The 17451-nt window shown below is 41.9% G+C and overlaps 1 protein-coding gene across 13 annotated transcripts in view; it reads right to left on the bottom strand.

Moving 5' to 3' along the window:
- Window positions 1-17451, bottom strand: part of ATXN1 (ataxin 1) — a 405775-nt gene that overhangs the window by 295566 nt on the left and 92758 nt on the right. For 8 of the 13 annotated variants that reach the window (XM_061147568.1, XM_061147567.1, XM_061147565.1 and 5 more), the window contains one exon: window positions 3211-3336. The gene's annotated coding sequence lies outside the window, so the exon portion shown is untranslated. Of the gene's footprint in view, window positions 1-156; window positions 320-3210; window positions 3337-6497; window positions 6520-10826; window positions 11068-17451 lie in introns of those variants that run through there. The other 5 variants (XM_061147571.1, XM_061147564.1, XM_061147574.1 and 2 more) reach the window with 5 other exon arrangements.

Below are 17451 nucleotides of genomic sequence, written 5' to 3'. Positions count from 1 at the left end.
TCGAATGTACTCTTAACACAAGCTTAAGTCAGCTTTGGCACAACTGTGCTAGGAAAAACCGAGACAAAGCAAGAGTCAAAAGAAAGGCTGCAGAAAGTGTTTGGTGCCTGGGAGAGTGGTTATCTTGGCAGCTAATAAATTTCCTGATTCCCCTACTTGTTCCCTCCTCGGCCAGCCAGACTTCTGTGAGTTCTTCGGTTTAGTTTCTGACTTGAACTAGCTGTCTGATGCTCTGCCGGTTGTGGATCCTCCAGCAAAGCCCTTCAGGAGACGCCCCAAAAGCAAACACCACATCTCTTCTGGATCATCCAAGGCCGGGCTGGAGGTGGAAGAGGGAAGGAGAGGGTCAAGCATCACCATCGCCATCTGTCAACGTGAGAGTCAGATCCTGAATCCGCCACCACCACTGCGGGTGCTTTGACACTGTGTCCACTGAAGCTCAGCTTTATCCTTCCAGCAATGGGACCGCTCTCCTGCCACCCAAACGGACAACCTGCAAGCCTAGCAGCTCAAAGTAACAGCATTCAGAATGAATGGCCACAGGCAGCAGAGGAGGCTCTGGGAGCCAAGGATACAGCATCCAAGTCACCAGAGCACCACGCCTCCCTCCCGTCCTTCTCCCATCCTATCGGCTCCATCTAGTCCTGCACCCACAGCTGATGTTTCTGCTCTGCTAGACATGGGGTTAGGGTTGCTGCCATTACCAGGGAACAGTCAAGAGTCAGTGGTAACACAGCAAGAGACATAACCAGGTTTCTAAAGGAGCCGCTGACCTAGGGGAGCATTTCACACATTTAGACATAAAGGGGTTTCTCAGGGGTTCAGAGAATACGCTGACTCCACATCCTGATAAGGTCAGGAGATAGAAGAGCGATCATAACCCTCAACGGTTTGACACTGCTCAGATCAACGAGCAAGTATTTCCTGGGCACATTAAGATGTGCTCAGATCTGGACCCTCTGCTGCGGGCAAGGAGACCAAGAGGAGGATGAAGAAGTAGCCTCAGAGAGTTACTCGCACACCTCAGTGTGGAAGAGCTCTCTGAGAGGAGTTTCCTGGGCTCAGCACCCTCAGAAATTGTGACTCATTGAGTCCCGTGTTGCTAAATCTGCAGCTTTAATACACACGTCCCGGTGATTCTGCTGCAGGGGGTGCTGGGGCTTGGACCACCTTTGAGAACCACTGGGCTATGACCTGACTCCTGTCCTCAAGTCTACAAATGCACAAAGTGGTGCAGAGTCAAGGATTTTTAAAAAAAATTTTTTAAGATGCAGGCTGTCATTGGTACAGGAGTTCATAAGGAGAAGTCAGTCGTTAGGTCCTGAGGATTCAGGGCAGACTTTGTGAGTGTGAGCCAGGCTTGGTGGTCAGGAAGGACTTCAATAAAAAGAGACAGCCCCATGCAATCATCTTAACCCATCCTCTACGTTCAGCCGCACAAGGCATAACAGAAGACGGAGACGGGGCTACAAGGCCACCACCGAACAGGTAGAGAGGCTTTGTACGTCGACTGCAGGAGAAGATGGTCACCAGGAAAATCATAAAACTGGCATCTCCAGCTAACACTGTGTTTGCATTTTTTCATTCTGCCACATTCATGTGGTTTCCTGCACTTCGTAATTTAACATTTGTAAGAGAAAAAAAATGCTGTTATGAAACCCAAATAATGCACCACTCTGAGGCTGACAGCCAGCCAGCTGCTAACAAGAGTGACATGTGAACATCATTTAACATGTCATTCACAGCTCTGCTTCAGAATAAGGGATACCGAGTAAGAAAGAGAAATCATAAATTCCATTCAACGTGAAACAAAGTTTGGGGCTCTGCGGGGTTAAAGGACTGACAGAAAACCCATGACACAGTGACATCGAGCACAGAGAAGGAAGAAGTGAGATCCCCAAGAGAAAAATAGAGGATAAGAATTCAAAAGCAACCTATCTCATTTATTCTAATATTATATTCATAGAACACTATGCATGTTTTCTTTAATGCTGCAAAGGAATAAATTATGAGCCAGACACTGCAAAGCCTGCTTGTCCAAAGGACTGTGTCACCAAACAGAAGGAAGGAGCAACCCCTGGTGCCTGCACCCGTTTCTTCGCAGTGGCTGGTCCAGTGAGCCCCCTGCCAATGACGACTTGCCAAGGGCACACCATAAATCCAGAGAAGCAAGAATCAAAAGGTATAATTATTTCATTAACTTCACTAGAGTGAACTGTGGAATTTCACATTTGCAAGCCACCCTGGACACCCTCAAGACAGTGGTATTTTTACAGGTGACTCATTCCAAGAGGGTGGATAAGTGGTCCGAGGTCACCAAGATATGTGAGCAGAACTGGGCTTCCATCTGAGGCTTTGTTTCCAAGAAATACATTGAAGTAGGCTGATAAAACTTCCTTGGAAGTCCACATTATTTTGGTGTTGAGTTTGGAATTTATTATTTATTTATAGCTCGGCAAATTTGCATTCCACACCCCCCCCCAACCCCCAAACCAAGACTGTCGTTCCAGGACACCATGTTTAGTTAAAAGGTTCACAATAGGGACTTCCCTGGCGGCTCAGTGGTTAAGAATCCACCTTCCATGCAGGGGATGCAGACTTGATCCCTGGTCAGAGGACTAAGATCCCACATACCGCTAGAGCAATTAAGTCCTTGTGCTACAACTACTGAGCCAACGCAAGACCCTGCATGACACAACAAGGACCCCACATGCCACAACTAAGGCCCTACGCAGCCAAATAAATAAATAAATATATTTTTTTAAAGGTTCACAATAGATCCTGTTGAATAGGCTCTGGAAACTCACAATGCCTCTCACCTTGCTCATCCCAATACTTCATTTAAAGGATAACAAATGTGCCACTAGACTGAGTCTACTGTCTCTCATGTGATTAATCCAATATTCTCTCCAGTGAAATGCAATACACAGAAGATAAAGTTTGTTGCCCATGTGTTTAGTTCGGTTCTTTCTGGTCTTTCCTAAAACCACCAATGCATTCCGCTCAAATCCTACTCTTCTGCAAATTTCAGAAATGAACACGCTAAGTCAACTTCATTGTTCTCTCGGCTCTCTGGCACTTGATCAACATTTCCTCAACATCCTGTTGCTCGGGTTGTAGAGAACTTGAATAAGACGTCCTGGGACACCAAACCAACAATGATGGATGAAATTTACAGCTGATGGATGCCAAGCCCTTCGGATGACTTACCCAAGACCATTTGCGTTTGAGGATCGTTCGTGCAGACCGACGTCTCCTCCTTCTCTCTTGTTCATGGTCTGTAGCAGCACTACTTGGGAGGCCTCGACATCAGCTCTTTCATTTTGCTCCAGACTGCTGCAGTAAAACAAAACACAACACCAAGTCAGAATGAAAAATAAATGCCACTTCAAGCAGTTCGTTGATATTCAGGGGGAAATCCCTGACCTTTCTCAGATGTATATTTTATAACCTCAAACAAGCATGTTAATTACCAGAACGAATCTATCACACAACCCATCTCCATATGGTACTTTGAAATGCCGGTGATGGGGAGGGTTGGGGTTGAGGGGAAAGACAACAAAGTCCCTACTTGTTAGGTGCTGCATCTTAGGACACTTACCGCTGGTAATGTGCTTGCAAGATTTCAAGTTCACTAACTGAAATAAGAAATTAAAGAATTCGTGATGTTGAAATAGAGATACTGACGTGCAGTTCTCGAGGGCAGAAAGTGGAGAAAGTTATGTTTTGAAATAAAATTCATCTGATTCTGCCCATGAAAGACTCAAATTGAAGGAGCTAATATTAGTAGTTTTCAAAGAAGAACTACTAGGATTAAACAGAAATGGCAAAGTGTAAGAGAAAGGACTTTTTCCATTTTGTGCTCCAAACAGGTAATTGATGGGCTTTCGTTCTGACTTGGTCTATCTTGATAAATAACCTTCTCCACCCAAGCTGGAAAGCGGCATTTACTTCACACACTGAATATATAATGAATGGGTAAAATATGCATGCCTCTTAACCCCCACTCAGAGCAGCTGATAAAGCCCACACATTAGAACTGTGTGTGACAAGTCGCTCTGAAAAGTTCTCCACTGGGCTGTGAGCTTCCAAGGCTCACTGGTCACAGGGTGCTGTTCGAGCTTCTTCGGATGCTTAGTCAAACCCGCCCCCCCGCCCCCCGTTTGTTCTTTGACAATGGCCATTTGAGAGCCTGGAAACGATCCTCAAAAGATGTCTGCACCCTCTCTGAGGCTTTTCTGAGCTCTTCTGCATCGATTCTGAAAGCCTGTTGGAAGGCTGTCACCCCGTTCTCTAACTATGTGACTGTACCCCACTTGTAACTGGAAAGCCTCTATGCATCTCCAAAGGTCCTGAATCAAGGAGCTCACCAAGCACTGACCCAGTTGTGAGAGACAGCATATACTTTCTGCACCTCACTAGGCTGCTGTGTGAATAATCAATTCCTTGAAAGCCTTCTGAAGCTATTACTTTATAGAATACTCAATGTTTTTTGAAGAGGACTTGGGTGGGGGGTGTGGACTGCTGGTTAAATTCATGTTGGCACTTCAACATTTTGAGGAGGAGGAGAAAGCCGCTTTGGTTAATGTTTAAACAAGTGAGTTGAGTGTAAGGCCATTATATTTTCAGTCTAGCTGGAAGAGCAAATGCCTGAAAATGGCCAAGGCTCTTTTATTTTTCTTGATGCTATCAATACCCACTGAAAGTGAGGTTGTAACGATTTTATTAGTTTTCTGAGCAGTTTTCATGAAATGTAACTCAGCTCCCACTCAAATGTGTAACAGTAACATATTGATACAAATCAACATGAGCCAGGAAGTTCAAAGCATGACAAACTGTCTTCAGTTTACCGTTTTGGTAAAAACAGAATTTGGAAGAGAGGAGGATTTAAGCAGGCCCACTGAGAGTTACTGGCTGGTATCAATCTTCTTTTACTAAAAATAAACTGCTGCAATTCTCTTGTTACCAGCTTTATGTACTGGTATTTTAGAACTAGAAGTGTCTTTGTCATCTAGTCCAAGATTCTTCTGCAAATAAAGCTGCTGGCCCAGAGAGGGTGAAGGACCTCTTAAAGTCACCCAGCAAGTTAATTTGGGCCTTGACTAGACTCTGGGTTTAATCACTCATGCCCTCTGACTCTTAATGGGCATAATAATGTCACTGAATACAATGTAATGTGTTGCTTTGAAAAGTTTACCAGAGACACAGTACTTTCTCATAGTATTCTTTCTCTTTTTCTGTTTTATTTTTGTGTAAAGAAATTCATTTCTGGATTACATTCTTGTCACCAAGCAGAGCCAAGTGATCTGGGAGAGGTGATACGTCTCCATTATTAGCTCAGGGCCCTATCTCTGGCTTCGAAAACCAGGTGTTCAGAGGAGTAAGGTTTAGACTATTTGCAGAGCAGAGAAAAGAAAAAAGGACTCATCTGAGTGACAAGATTTCCCACTCTTATCTCTGTAGATGTGAAGAACTTGGAAGTGATTCATTTTGTGTTTTATAGCTGACCCTCAATTACACATAGTGCAACAAGCATGAAACCATTTATATCAAAAGAAAACCACTGAAAATTCTATACACCTCCTTTTAAGCAAGAATCGTAATATACTTTCCTCCTTCAACAAAACTTTTCAGCAGTGCTGCTAATCACCCACAAAACAAACTGGCTTGAGTTTAATCTCCTTTGCCTGCCCATTCTTGCTTGCCGGTTGAAGTTATAAATAGAGATAAGACCAAAAGTCCAGAAAGACGAAAGGAACACCAGAGGCCTACAGCATTCATTGATATGCCTGAGCACTGAAAGTTAGCTACAGAAGCAGGGATTTCACTCTAGATGATATCCTAACAGGGTTTTAAAATTTGATAAGCGTTTTGTGATAATTTTCTGAACAGTTATAAGCAGCAGCAACAAAGTATAGCATATCAACAATAACTCAAAAGCAGTGATCTAAAAGCCATGAGTGTTTTTTTTTTTTGTCTGAGTTTTGCAGCTTAGTCTATTTTTAAATTTAAGTCATAATCTCCTATGCAGAATTAGTTCCTTATCTATCAAATAAAGGGACCTAAGTAAGGGCTCTCCATAATGAATTCCTAGTGATAATCCAAGCTGTTTTTATATACAATTGAGTATACCACATCAAATTAAATTTCCACAAACACAATTTTATCTTATATGACCCATTAAGATTCATTTTAATCCTAAATTCCAACAATTAGACACAGATTGCATAGAAGGTGAGTAATGGGTTCGTGGCGGAATAACCCCTTGGTGGGGAACGAGTGTTCTTGTCTATCAATAGTGCTGGGCAGATTAGCTTTCCATTTGAGAAGAGTCAGATCACTCCCTTACACCATTCACAAAACAGAAAGACGCTAATGACAATCCTACATGCAGGGCAGCAAAGGAGACACAGATGTAAAGAACAGACATTTGGACTCAGTGGGAGGAGGTGAGGGTGGGACGATTTGAGAGAATAGCATTGAAACATGCATATTACCATATGTAAAACAGATGACCGGTGCAATTTCGATGCTTGAGGCAGGACACTCAAAGCCTGTGCTCTGAGACAACCTGAGAGATGGGGTGGGGAGGGAGGTGGGATAGGGGTTGAGGATGGGGGGACATATGTATATCTGTGACAGATTCATGTTGATGTATGGCAAAAAATCATCACACTGTTGTAAAGCAATTATCCAATTAAAACAATGTTTTAAAAAAAAAATAAAAGAGAAAAGAGGGTAAAAAATAAATTTTAGGTAACTTAAACATATTAAGATGTGTTTACCCAGACATAGATTAATATAGTATTTATTATGCATACTGACAACATTTTATACAGTAATACACAAAAAGAATAATGTTACAATCACAAAAGGCCTAGGAGGCCACTGTAAAGACTGGCTTTTTACCTTAAAATAGACAGACACTAGAGAATTTTGAAATGAGCAGGATAATGATCTGCCTTATGTTTTAAGGGATCTTTCTATCTGTTGTCTGAAGAACAGATTCTAAGGAGGCAAGGCTGAAAATAGACTCCACTTAGGCGACTGCAAAAATGCAGGTGAGATGCTCAACACGTGGACTGAGGTGATGACACCCAGAGAGGAGGCTGTGAGAACGGGTGATATTCCGGACACATGGTGAAGGTCAAGTCAACAAGTGGTAGGAGAGAAAGAAAAGAGTAAAGGATCTTTCCAAATTTTTGACCCAATCATCTCTAAGAATAGAGTTTCCATTCACCTAGATGGAAAAAACTGGAAAAAGCAGGTGTCAGGAAGGTCCATTTTTCCATGTTAAGCTTAAGATGCCTATTAGACTTCCTAGTGAGCTATCAGGTGGACACCTGGATGAGGAGGTTTGGAATTCACCAACATGTAGATAGGAGAGAAGATACACGTGAAAGCGTGAGTTACTGTTACAGGCAGCGTCCAAGACGATGGTGCCCAGCTATCCTACCCCTTGGTATTCATGTCCTTATTATAATCCTCTCCCCTGAGTGTGGACTGTATTGAGCGACTCCAGCAGGCAGAGTGGAGCAGAGGTAATGGAATGTCACGTCCAAGGCTACAAGACTGTGGCGTCCATCTTGGGTGCCCTCTTGCGTTCTCTCCTGGATTACTTAATCCGGGGGATGCCAACTGCCAGACTGTTGAAGCCATCCTGCACAGTGGCCCATGTGGCCGCCGACATCTATGTGGGTGAACTCGGAAGCAGGTCCCAAGCACACACAGCCTGCCTCCACCCTTCAGATGAGACTGTAGCCGATCCTCACATTAGCCTGGGCTAATGGCTTGACTGTAACCTTAGGAGAAGCTTTGAGCCAGAAACACCCATCTAAGGTGTGCCCTGATTCTTACTCATGGAATTGTGAGATAGTAAGTTTTGCTACTTTAAGCCACCAAGCTTTAGGGTAATTTGTTACACAGAAATAAATAACTAATACAGTTACGATGCATAAGACACTGTCTAGAAATTTTACATGACTTATTACAGTTGGAGACACTGAGTCACAGAGAAGCTACATCACTTGCCCAAGATCACACATATGTGACTGGGCAAGAATGAAGCCCAGGTCATCTGACTCCAAAGCTTCAGCTCTTAATGACCACATGTCAAGACTCCTCTAGAGTAACCTATTCTCCTGTGACGAATATACAAACCTGAAATTTGACTTTCTGCTGCAAAAAGTGCTAACATCACATAGTTCATACAAGCAATGGTCCAAATGCATTTTCATCAGATTTCTTAAGCTGCCACATAGCTTTACAATTCTTCAGTCTTTGCTATCTCAACTACAATGCGCTTAGTCGCTCAGTCATGTCTGACTCTTTGCAACCCCATAGACTGTAGCCCACCCGGCTCCTCTGTCCGCGGGGATTCTCCAGGCAAGAATACTGGAATGGGTTGCCATGCCCTCCTCCAGGGAATCTTCCCAACCCAGGGATCAAACCCAGGTCTCCCACATTGCAGGCAGTTTCTTTACCATCTGAGCCAACAGGGAAGCCCAACAGTACTACAATCTATACTCACCTGTCAAAGAAGAGATAAAAGCAGCCTCTTGCTGTCTGAACAGCAACCTTAGTCTGGTTAATTTCAATCTGGTTAACTAGCTGATTTAACTATCAAAGACTTGCCAGTAGTTTCCTAACACTCTAAAATATTCCCATAGACTGAATGTGGTCCCTTTGAACATGTAAAAGAGTTCTCTCTCAAACTACTAAAGTGGTAAGGAAAAGAACAAGATACTGAATAAGATAGTCACAGTAAATTCTGCTTGAATTTTTTAAATAATAAGGGAAAATCAATTTTGAGTTGGCAACATAAAGTCACTAAGGATGCCAACAATATTAAGTTTTTAACTAGGAACTGGCAAGACCAGAATATTAAAAACGATAGCCCTTGAACTATATAAAATCCAAAGGCCCTTTAACTATTGTAACACATTAAGACGTTCCCATTCTTTCCCTGACACAGACATGTGAAATACAGAAAGAGAAAGAAGTGACCTCTGAACGTTTGCCTCAACACAAATTTAGAATGTCACTGTCGTCAGAAAGGGCTGCTGCTGGCTAATCCATCCCTCTTATTTTCCAGGAGGAAAACACCCATGTAGTTGCAGCCAGCAGCATGTTCCCCATCCACACTGTGGAATGCTTTGCTTTTGTCAAAACTCTTAGGATTGTGCCCACCACCAATGGCAGCCAAAGAGCTGGAAAGAAAGTGTCATAAAAAAGAAATACAACAAAACCCACTGCCATTTACAAATCTGTTACAAAAAGTGCCTGTGTTTTATAAAGGGGCATGAGACACACCACCAAAGGTATCTTTTGCCATTTAAAAACACCAAACAGTAGTAACAGCTCCATTGCTAGGCTGCTGGGACTTGATCTGCAGTCTGGACAATTTGTGTGGGGAGATTACTTTGTCTTAGGACACAGGGAACAGATGCTACCAATTAACACAAAGAAGTGTTTAAAATAGTTTTAAAACATATGAGTTTGCAAACAGAAGTTCAAAACAGCCTCAAAGATGATAAGCAAAATAGTTTAATGCAAGGAAGTATGAGTAGTTTTCCTTTTTAAAAGAGAGGCAAGGAGATAAGGTGGTGAATTTCCTTGGGCCTTCCTCTAAGTAAAGCATGAATTTTAAGGAAAGTACCTGAGAAAAACTGCTTTTTATTTTTGAAAAATGGGGAGAGGGTAACCTATATGATAATTAGTCAGTGTGGTTTAATGAGCTGATAAGAGTTCATTGTGGGACATTCCATTATCCTAAAAATAAAAGAGAGAAAAAAAGGTTGCAAAAAATTTGGGAAACACACTTGAGGGACTTTGGTGTATGAACATGCATGATAAAGCTCTAAGAGGGGACAAAGCATGCATCTTGGTCCAAAATATATTGGCCACAGAATACTTTTTTCGAATAGGCAATCAGTGTATATGCATGACAAGAATACATCCTGGTAAACAACACACGAGGCCCGGGGTTCTCAAAGATTTTGGTCTCAAGTCCTCTTTACACTCATAAAATATACTGAGGACCCCAAAGCACTTTTAATGACATAGATCACCTTTAACGATATTCATATTAAAAGTGAAAACTGAATTTTAAAATCTGTATTAATTCATTTAGCTTAAGTAACAAGGTACCCACTGCACCTTACATAAAACAGCAAAATAACCATATTTTTTCAAAACAAAAAAGTTAGTGAGAAGATTGAGACTGATTTTCAGTTCCACAAATCTCTTTAATGTCTGGGTTCACAGAAAACAGTTAAATTCTCAAAAGTGTCTCTGAATTTAAGTCGCTGTGATATGCTGCTTGGTTGAAACAGAGGGAGAAAATCTAGCCTTCATTTTCAGCTAATGCTGGAAGTTCTCCTTCAGTGCTACACCAAAACTCAACAAGGGCTAGTTTCTTAAAGGGTGGTAGCAGAGTGGAATCTGAAACTTACCAATGAACTCCTTGTACTCGGTTCTATTAAAACCCATAGGTTTGTCTTGCACTTTGGATGGACCCTTTTCCATGTGTGGTTTCATAGCATCATGCACTGGTTGTGCACGTGTGCCTGCTCGGTCCCTCAGTCGTGTCCGACTCTTTGCAACCCCCTGGGCTGTAGCCCACCAGGCTCCTCTGTCCATGGAATTCCCCAGCAAGAACACTGGAGTCGGTTGCCATTTCCTACTCCAGGGGGTCTTCCCAACTCTGGGATGGAACCTGTGTGTCTTGCATCTCCTGCATTGGCAGGCAGATTCTTTACCACTAGCACCACCTGGGAAACCCCATGCACTGGTCACTGGAAAATAAAATTAGTTCACTGACTTACACAGACTTTCGAGCAGTGTTCACCATACAACATCATCACACATCATGCAGCTCTGAAAAACTCTTCTATACACCTGTGAGAGAGCAGGAATAGATACCCGGTACTATTATAAAAATAGTTATGACCCTGCAGACCTCTCTCACCCACCCGAAAAGGTCTTGGAGGTTCTCAAAGCAAGAACTGCTGACTAAGGAGACTAAGTTCTAAAGATCCCTCACAGAAGAAAAGCACAGAACATTGCTTCCTTCCTATCCCAGGATTCTGTGACCCTAAACAAGGTCTGTTGATCCACAGCCTTGGCATAAACCGTGAGGGGTCAGTGGGATAGGCTTGGCTATGAAGAAAACATTTAGTTACTTGGATTCTCCCAGGTAGGAATCTGTACACTTTAGAATCTTTCGGCAAACACTTTCTTCCAACCTAGGCTTTAATAATCTAGGAAGGATTTGTTTTAACCAGCAGCAATCAACGTTTTAAGTACCCTGAAAGAGATTCAGAAAGGCCTATTTCAAGAAATCAGTTAATGAAGTAACTATGTAGTTACAAGGGAGTAGCAAACCACTCCAGTATTCTTGCCTGGAGAATTCCCAGGATAGAGAAGCCTGGTGGGCTACAGTCCATGGGGTCACAAAGAGCTGGACACGACTGGGCAACTAACACTTAGCTTAGCACTATGCGGTTATAAACCATTATCTCTTTAAGAACTAAAAAGAACTACTAAACAACACTGGTTAACTTTGGGTGTCAATGTACTCATGTAATAATAATAATAGCTAATATTTCAGTATTAAACTTTCTTTTTTTTTTTTTTTATTTCACTGTTTAAGGAATATGATCTCTTTAAGCCTGACAACCATCCTAGGTGACTGACACTTTCCTATTATTTTGTTGTTTTTTTTTAATTGAAGTATAATTGCTTTACAACGCTGTCTTAGTTTTGGATGTACAGCAAGGAGAATCAGCTATATGTATACATATATTCCCTTTTCCTATTTTTAATAAATGAAGAAATGAAGTTGAATGGGGCTAAATAATGTATTTAAAGGGCTAAATAACTAAGAGGAAGATTCAGGACTTTAACCTCTATCTGTATCCGTCTGACACCAAAGGGTCTCTCCAGTCTTCACTATGCTGCCTCATTTCCAATTAATCATTTACTGAACTTCCCAGGTGGTTCAGCAGTAAAGAATCCGCCTGCTATACAGGAGACTTGGGTTCATTCCCTGCGTCGGGAAGATCCCCTAAAGGAGGGGATGACAACCCACCCCAGTATACTTGCCTGGAAAATCCCCAAAACAGAGGAGTCTAGTGGCTCCATGGGGTCACAAAAAGTCAGACCTGACTGAGCACGCACACACAAACTTCAGTCATCCAGATTCTTTCACTGGCAGTTATCCCCAAAATCATGGAACACTTTATTCACTTTCCTGTTGCAAAGTGAAGAGGTGCTCAGTGAACTGGCTCACAGGCCACCCCAATAAATGTACAAAGCAGGAAGATTCTTTTGCCTCCCCAAGCGGAAGGGTCACCCCGTGGAAAATGAAGTCTCACTCAAAAGCCACATAAGCAGGATGCTGTGAAATCCAATCTTTTGATGCCTAAAAGGTCATGAGGCTGGAGCACAGAGCAAACATAATGATGTTCCGGGAGCAAGACCCAAGGTGCCCTCGGCTCTATTCCCTCTCCATTCCTCTGGAATTTAAATGTATTAAACAGGGCAGTGAAATGCCTGTCATCTCTAAGGCACCCCAGTAAGGCAAGGGAGATAGGATTATTCTCTTCAAATGCTTTCTAAACCCTTAGTTCCCTCAGGTCACTATAACCTCTGCCCATTATTTCTTGCGCATCAATGCACTTTCTTCTGCAAATTCAGAATCAATCAAAACATACTGAATACCAACTTTCTAGATTAGTCCTAATAATTTTCCAATGCCCAGCTCAAGACATCTCCACTTGCAGAACTAGTCCAGCTCTTCCTTTCCTCAAAGTGCCTCTGGCAGGGACCCCCATCAACATGGATCTCCTGTGTACCACCTGATGGTGGGTGGCATGCCTCCATTTGTGTGAGTCTCTTTCTTTGACAGTCAGAAGCTTTGACTGTGTGGATCACAACAAACTGTGGAAAACTCCTAAAGAGATGGGTATACCAGACCACCTTACCTGCCTCCTGAGAAACCTATATGCAAGTCAAGACCCAACAGTTAGAACTGGATGTGGAACAATGGACTTGTTTAAAATTGGGAAAGGAGTATGACAAGGCTGTATATGGTCACCCTGCTTATTTAACTTATATGCAGAGTACATCATGTGAAATGCCAGGCTGGAGGAATCAAAAGTTGGGATCAAGATTGCAAACAGAAATAGCAGTAATCTCAGATATGCAGATACCACTCTAATGGCAGAAAGTTAAGAGGAACTAAAGAGCCTCTTGATGAAAGTGAAAGAGGAGAGTGAAAAAGTTGGCTTAAAACTCAACATTCAGAAAACGAAGATCATGGCATCTGGTCCTATCACTTTATGGGAAATAGAAGGGGAAAAAGAGGAAACAGTGAGAGATTTTATTTTCTTGGGCTCCAAAATCACTGTGGACAATGACTGAAACTATGAACTTAGAAGACACTTGCTCCTTGGAAGAAAAGCTATGACAAACCTAGACAGTGTATTAAAAAGCAGAGATAACACTTTGCTGGCAAAGGTCCATATAGTCAAAGCTGTGGTTTTCCCAGTAGTCATGTATGGATGTGTGAGTTGGACCATAAAGAAGGCTGAGTGCCAGAGAATCGATGGTTTCAAGCTGTGGTGCTAGAGAAGACTCTCGAGAGTCCCTTGGACTGCAGGGAGATCAAATTAGTCAATCTTAAAAGAAATCAACCTTAAATATTCATTGCTGAAGCTGAAGCTCCAATACTTTGGCCACTTGATATGAAGAGCCGAATAACTGGGAAAGATCCTGATGCTGTGAAAGACTGAAGGAAAGAGGAGAAGAGGAAGGCAGAGAATGAGATAGTTAGACAGCATCAGCCAAGTCAATGGACACGAATTTGAGCAAACTCCATGAGATGGTGGAGGAGAGAGGAGCCTGGCATGCTGCAGTCCACGGGATGGCACAGAGTCAGACACGACTGAGCAACTGAAAAACAGCAACATCTTTGACAACTATTAGTAGATGTTGAGCATTCTTGAGACTTTCTGGAGAATCTCTCACAACACTTCCCACAGTCCAGAACACAAAATATCATGTTTGCTCCTATTTCTCCTCACTTGGATGAATAGTTAAGAACATAGGAATGTATTTTTATGACAATTTTATTTTTAAACATCTTTCCCTTCAGTCCCAAGATTAAACAGAATTAGCAGTACACTCAACCGGAAGTTTTAGGTATTTTGAAAGAGAGTAATTAGTCTATAGTACAATCTATGGTATTCACTGAGGAGCTCCATGACAACTTATCTGTGAGATTCCATCCTAATGTGAAGTGATTTTAGAAGAAATAAAGATAATATATACTAACTCGTGGCAAAAAAAAAAAAAAAAGAAAGATGGATTTGGAGTACAATTTAGAATCCATGGATCAATTGTGTCTTGACCTTTCTAAATGCTCAGCCATTCTTAATGACACCCATATCTGGTAGTCCCCACACCCCACTGAAATGTTCTATACATCTCTGTTTCCAATATGAATGCTACAATCTGCCATGGAGCTTTTCAATGAATACTAAAATATCCAACTCACGGAGCACCTCTTCACTTTGCAGCAGGAAAGTGATGAGAGTGTTTCATGATTTGGGGAATAACTGCCAGAGAAAGGATATGGATTACTAAAGTTCGTGCGTGCTCAGTCATGTCCGACTCTGAGACCCCATGGACTGCAGCCCACCAAGCTCCACTGTTCATGGGATTCTCCACGCAAGAATACTGGACTGCATTGCGATTCCTTTCTCCAGGGGATCTTCCCAACTCAGGGATTGAACCCAAGTCTTCTGTGTCTTCTGCATTGGCAGGCAGATTCTTTACCACTGTGCCACTTGGGAAGCTCAGTAATATTTATAAGTCCGTGGGTCAAGGACGACAAGATACAGAAGAATCCAGTTCATTCTCTTAGCATTGTGCTACACAGTTTTTTAAAATGACACAATCATATCAAGTGATAGTAACAAAAGTCCTTCAATACTGTGTCCAACTCATGAGATTTTTTTCCTTCTCCTCCCAAATGCCTCTTTCTCTCAGACAAACCAAGTAAATTCAAGGTTTGTGTATTTGCAAGCAACACAGTTAGGAGCTAACCTGTGTCTTGTTCTGTTTTGTTGCCATACCAAACTTCTGTACAGAAGTTAAGAAAGGAAAGCCACCATAATGGCGTGTATCTAATTACGATGACAGCTTACCTAACTTTAATACTGGACTCCCATTTGTAAGGTACATCATTGGATTTTAATTTTGTAAAATTAAAGGCTATGGAAATGCTGGCCTTGCTATGAAACTTCACAGCCTGACCTTAACCTTCTTTGCATATATCATTCTTGGTGGAAATTTTCAACAACCACAAAGGTGGGGGCAAGAGGGTGTGTCACATCTTGACTTCTTAGTCATATTTCCTGATGTTGCCATTTTTGTACATTTAAAATATTTACTTATGGCAACGTTGAAGTAATTATAGTTTAGGAAGCACTGTTCTCTTTTTCTATCTTGGTAGAAGCCCCTCAGAGCGCTGTACCACAAAAGAAAGTTCTCTGAATCAGGCATTACTAAGTGAAGGGCTGATGTTCCTCGCCAGTAAATACTAAACTTCTCTCTTGGCTCTTGAAGCCTGAAGTGAGTAATTTTAGTTTAGCAAACATTTTTATCCTGCCTTTCATATTAGGCACTAGGACAGCTCTAAACTAATACTTCTCTTTCGCCTCTACATTTATATCAGTGAAGCCCACACGCCCCTGGTCTCACTTCTAAGCCCCTGACACCCGAGGCCACCCAACGGAAGCTGAAGGTGCCATTAGCCGTGGTTCCCAACCAAGAAGGGGTAAGCTAAAGGGTCATGAAGGAGAGAAGGCAAGCAATGCTGGGTGACACGTGAGTCTGGGGGCCCATCATGTCTACAGATCCACTAAGCTTCTTCTGGTCCCTGACATCCCTGAGTTGCCCAAACTGGGAACAACCAGCATTCACACCTCCACCTTCCCTCATGTTACTCTTGGGAGCTGCACCAAATTCTACCTGCTCCACTTACTGGTCACACTACTCGAATTCTTCCCTTTCCATCCCTCCAGCCTTGCTGCCTCTGCTCTGACCCAGCTCTCCCACTCTCCCATCGAGCTTTCCAGCTGTTCTCACGTTCCGCCATTCACCTTCCCAGGTCACCATCAAAGCTGCCTCTAGAAAACTCAGGTCTGATGGCTGTACCTCCTCAACTATAGTACATTCTTCAAACCATCAGGGAAGAGAAAGGAGAATGCAAAAAATACACCAATGGGACAAACTCGGAGGGACCTCAGACCAAAAACAAAAAGGAAAAAAAAAAAAAAACCAATAAAACATACTCTGAGATCCCCATCACCTTTCCCCTTTCATGGTGAATGGACCAGAAAGAAGAAATCTGGAGGAAATAGACGTGGAGAATACACAAAGGGCCAGGAACCCACATTTCATTCATAGATTTCTTTCTGGGTTTACTTGGCTCATCTGTATTTTAGGTCTTTTTTTTTTTTAAGTTCAATTTGACTTTTAATCATTAAACACAATCCTAGAAGCATACTCTGTTATGCACTGCCAAGCTGCATTGATGCATTTCATTACTTCTTGAAAGGTCACATATTAAAAACACTACTAGCAGTCAAACTAAAGAAAATAAAAAGATTCGAGATATTTTTTAAAAGCAGTTACTAAAACAGAAACAACTGTTATTTTCAATCTCTGGCTCACTATAAACTGACAAGATATGAATATGAATTTTACCAAGTAATGTATAATGACTGCTTCTGTTCACCACAACCACTTGCCAACAACTCAGTGTTATAGTTCATTTGAGTGTTACATGTGGAACATGTCATCTAGATAACAAACCATCCTCGTTAAAGTAGATTTACTGTAGCTAATTTTTGATATCGTGACATCCTTAACATAAAAAGCTAAGTAAATAACTATTCTCAAATTGTTTTCACAAAAGTCATCGCAACATTTTCAATTTCCAAACAAGTGAGAGACAATATCTGAGAAGTTGTAAGATGGTGTCATAATTGTCTAAATCATAGTCATTCTACCAACATATGTACTGAATAAGTGCTTTGGAAAGAGATTCTGCCAGGGGCTTATCTGGAGTATAAAGTATTTGGTACGATGGTCATTCCCAGATGAATTAGTCTTCATCTGGGAAGAGAGTGTGTATAAATGGTACAACCTCTTTGCAATAAAATAAGAGAAGAAAAGAAGAACCATGGGACTTCAGAAAGGAAACCATTTTATGCACGAGAGGTATCGGGGGCAGCACCATAGCAAAGGTAGGCCTTATGGACTCGATGGATAGGAATTCTGAACTCTTAAGGTTCTACTCTTAAAGTCCCAGAAAAATTCTCTAGCAATGTGTTTGTGAAGTTAGCATTTATTGAGCAACTACTCTAGGTTAAGAAATTC

This window comes from Dama dama, chromosome 7 (genome assembly GCF_033118175.1).
Source record: "Dama dama isolate Ldn47 chromosome 7, ASM3311817v1, whole genome shotgun sequence".
Taxonomy (NCBI): domain Eukaryota; kingdom Metazoa; phylum Chordata; class Mammalia; order Artiodactyla; family Cervidae; genus Dama; species Dama dama.
Note: the sequence above shows the minus strand (reverse complement) of the source record. Positions and strands in the feature narration are given on the sequence as shown.